The sequence below is a fragment of the Pinus tabuliformis genome, chromosome 5_2 (assembly GCF_031772625.1).
Source record: "Pinus tabuliformis cultivar Carrire ecotype Pingquan chromosome 5_2, CPIR1, whole genome shotgun sequence".
Classification (NCBI taxonomy): Eukaryota; Viridiplantae; Streptophyta; class Pinopsida; order Pinales; family Pinaceae; genus Pinus; species Pinus tabuliformis.
This window is the reverse complement of record NC_142306.1, coordinates 860,836,792-860,841,236: the sequence shown is the minus strand read 5'-3', so window position 1 is coordinate 860,841,236 and position 4,445 is coordinate 860,836,792. Positions and strand designations below refer to the sequence as shown.

At 35.4% G+C, this 4,445-nt stretch overlaps 1 pseudogene; it reads right to left on the bottom strand.

The window, feature by feature from the left end:
* Positions 1 to 1,116: 1,116 nt before the first annotated feature.
* On the bottom strand, positions 1,117 to 2,542 carry LOC149162026 (uncharacterized; annotated as a pseudogene).
* Between the last annotated feature and the right edge of the window lie 1,903 nt (positions 2,543 to 4,445).

The following is a 4,445-nucleotide window of genomic DNA, read 5'->3' as shown; positions in this document are numbered from 1 at the left end:
TAGTTATTTAGACAATGAAATTTTTTCCTTCTCTAGGCTCCCCACAGTAACGCTTTGAGGCTCTTTGGAATACACCTATGAATCATAATTTAAAATTTAGTAGCCATTTCTTCTTGGTAAGGATAACATGTATATATTAGCATGTGAAGGTACTTTAGGAATAATGTAGATTTGCGATATTAAAATAAACTAATTACAAACAAGAGAAATCGTTACATTAACTCCCAAACATTTGAACATTACACATCCATTATCCTACCATTTGCTAGCCATTGGAAAGAAACTATATTAAATAAACCAACAACCTCATAACTATATATATAACAATAATGTTAAGAGAAACAATTATGACAAATCACCTCTGAATATAGAGAAATTTTCACAGAAACTATTAATTCATGACCAAATAAATGAACACAATACATCAAATATTTTTTCTTATACAACAATGACTATTAAGGAACATCAATTGAAAATCCCACAGATATAAATATAACCTTTTTAAGTTGAATAAATTTCATATCAATACTAAAAAATATGTTTCTTGTCATACAAATCTAACATAAATTTATGACTGAAAGCAACTCCAATAGATTTAAACCAAGTAACTATAATTAGTGATTATATAGTCATCTACATCCAGCTAATGTAAAATGGCCCTGCAAAAACTAAGAGATAAACAAAGTGAATAAACTGTACAATCCTCTTTCTAATATACTAGTAAAGAGCAAGATCCAAAGTTTTAAAATGACACAATGAAACAACTACCCCCTCTAGTCAAATTAATTTTAATTTTGAATTGGTGAATCTCAAGGATCAAACGTAACTCCATTTATATCAAGCATCCAAATTCTCACCATGGCTCAACAAGTTTGCATTGGAACCTTATATTGTCCCATCCTAAAAGAAATCTTAATATAATAAAACGGAAGATGAAACCATGACTTCATTAATATGGTCTATAAAGGGATTCCTATGGTTAGTCCGATATACAAAAATATTGATATTTGATAACGGAACTAGTGACCTTATTGAATATAGAGAAACATATCAACAACTAGATATGGTGTGGTGATCAGGAAAACCATTTTAGCCTAATCTAAACGTCAAATTAATTCAAGCACACCTTTCATTGACACCATTCATATCAAACAACCTTCCACGTTTCTGTTGTAGAGTTTTATGGGTATAATATTTATCTGATTCCAATGCAAATAGAGCTTCAACGCCATCAATAAAACCACCTAAATATTTTATTTTATTTTCTTCGTTAGCACCCAAGGGTGTGTAACTCAAGGAACTAGAATTTGAATACTTTGTACTAAGGTCTGAATAGGTAGGAAGCAAACATACCAACAAAAGATCCAAATGGAAATTGAATTGAAGGATGGTAATAACCTCCCCCCTATGCCCATCAACATGATTCTGACAACTAATAGTATAGTCCCAGGCCAATATTTTCTGATAATATGCATCAATGGGGTATCCATCTAGTGAAGAATGAAATATCCATTTAGAAAAACTTGGTTCCTTACAGAATCATCCCCATAGCAACCTCCAAAGGAGGAAACACTAATATTGAGCAGGGGACCTCCAGGGATTTATATGAAATGCATACTAAAAAGTTTACAACAAGAATGCCATAATAACTAATCTCAAGGCATGTTGAGCCCTCATTTTGGAGATAAAAAACAAGGAATTCCTAAAAAAACTCAAAGATGGAAATCATATTATTTACCTCCAAAGGAAAAGGAAACAATTGGGTTACTGAGCTTCTTCCTCTATTCCTCTAATTATGTTTTCTGAACATCTTCTCTACTGCCTTCAAACCTTCTTGATAGGCATCTTCAATAGTCTTCAGACTCAACATGTTAATCTCATCCTGGATATCATACCTTAAGCCATTGATATATCTAGCTACCTTTTCCATGTCATGTTCTGCATGTCCTGCTCTAATACTCAATCTATAAAACTCTTCTATGTATTCTTTAACTGACATTCCTTTTTTCCTTAAATTTTGCAATGGTTTGAAAAGATTTAACTGATAATCTTTAGGCATAAATTTGGCTTTCATTTTATTTACCATTTTGTCCCATTGCTTGATATTTGACTTTCCTTTCCTCATTCAGGATGTCGGTAGCTCATCCCACCAGATAGTTGCATGGCCCTTCAATCTGGTAACTGCAAATCTCACCTTCTTCTTGTCGTCGGCCTCCTCTTCATAGTCAAAATATTTGTCCAATGAATTGATCCAATCCATTAGCTCTTCTGCATTGAGACTCCCTTCATATGTAGGAATTTCCTTCTTTGGTTTTCCTCCTACTTTTGCCAACATCTTGATAACTCTGGTGCTTTCATTTTCTTCCTCTTCTTCTTCCTTAGAAGATTCTTCTTTAGCACTGTCAGCTCCTTCATTAGGTATTCTTCTCTGAGAAGTCTCAATTGTCTCCATTCTCTTACGCAGACTCTGAATCTCTTCCAGTAGAACTGCATTTGCTTCAGGCCTTCCTTGACCAATGCCAACTCCTCCCCTTGGCAACATTTTTCTCTACAATCAACCTTCACTTCTACTCTGATACCACAAATGATGTTGGCAGAAATAATGGCTTAAGAAACCCCCACAATCACCCCGCAGATCACCTTTTTATTATAACCTGACCTTTCTCTTTTAAACTGGAATGCCTTTGGAAAAACGCCAAAACAAAGAATTTTACCTTGGAATTTATAGCGCTCATCATACACGGATAAGTCATTGCGCACGATCCTTTGTGGCCATCAATCTGGATCTGTTTGATCTAACGGCTATTGGAGATTCAAATGAGACAACAAGACGAGGGTTAATCACCCGATAAATGGTTTTCTCTCTCTCCTCCACTGCTACATGTCGAATGGTGAATGGGATCGGGGGACCAACATTCAATATCACTTACAGCTCTTGAGCCACCCGAAATATCGTTTACTATTGTGAAACCACTGTCGCGATCCAACAGCCATGATTGATAGTGATCCAACGGTCACGATTGAATTGCACAATCACAAATCGCAATGTCCACTAGACAAACGCCTTCAACTTCAATGTGCCGATCCGATCAGCCTTATGGACCCAATAAGGATATAGGTTCCTGTCGATAAAATTCCAAGTCCGGATTTTGGATCTGACTCTGTTTTGCACTAAATCTTAGTGTAAATTGGATTTATGCTCGCGGGACCGAAACTATGTAAAGACACTTCGCCGACCCGATGTGGGTGATCTGATGGTTAGGATTAAATTTACATCAAACAACAATATTTAAAAAAGGCCTCAAACTTCTATTAATCATATGATTTAGGCGTGAAACATTGCAAAACAAAGGGATACTCACTCGGCCCGAATAAAAAGGAAACAAAAGCACAACGAGGGTTTCTGTAGGCTTGATAATTAATCACACACAAAATATCATTCATTCACAATAAAAATAATTACAGAGTCTCGGCCTTGGCCTGATTACATGAATAAAAGACCTCTATTTCAAATGCAATCCACACAAGATTCTTGATCTCGCTCCACTCAATCCTCTCTCTATCCCCCCTTTTCATTACATTTTTCCTTCCTTTTATCAATTAGATATCACTCTAACTATGTCTAGCAACTCAATCTCTATTTTTAATAAATCTAACAACAAATCTCTAATTCCTAGCTCTATGCTAACAACTTATATTTAAATCTAAAATAAGACAATTTCTAACTATTACAATAATGAAATACAACTCATTTCGCGAGAGATCCAACCCTCTCCGTAAAACTGAGTTTTGACCAATCAGTCAATGAATTTCAACTTGTTTAGCCACAACATGTGAATAAAATTTCACATTGCTAGCTAAGTACAGATGCTCCTACATCCACCTTCCATCTATTCATGAAAATAGAATTGCGGATGAGAGATAAGCCCTCATGCACAACCTAAGGTTTCCACCTCCACCTTCCATCTATTCATGAAAATAGAATTGCGGATGAGAGATAAGGTGTAATAGATTAGTTATTTCCATAATTCAGCATCAATGTGTTCTGAAGTGTCTGTAGCATGCATTTTCACTTGAAATTATGAATACATTTATACAATCGACATTGGTTGCAGAGACTCTCACTTGAAATTATAAGAAATCACTTATGACGCGCACAAAAAAAAGGAAAGGAGATCTTATATTTTGAGAACGAGTGAGTTTATTTTTTCATTCATCTTTTCAACTCACCATTTGATTAGATATTTGGTAGACATAGTTCACAAGAATCCAAACTCACTAGGCCACCTAAATACTAGATTTCAAGTTTCTCATGTTCTTGAAATCACTAAGTAATGCCATGAGAAGAAACCACCCACCAATCACGAAGTAACGTCATGATAAGAAACCACCCACCACAACATGCTGGCGCCATGGGGCACCTAGCCTGATTCCATTTCCACTGG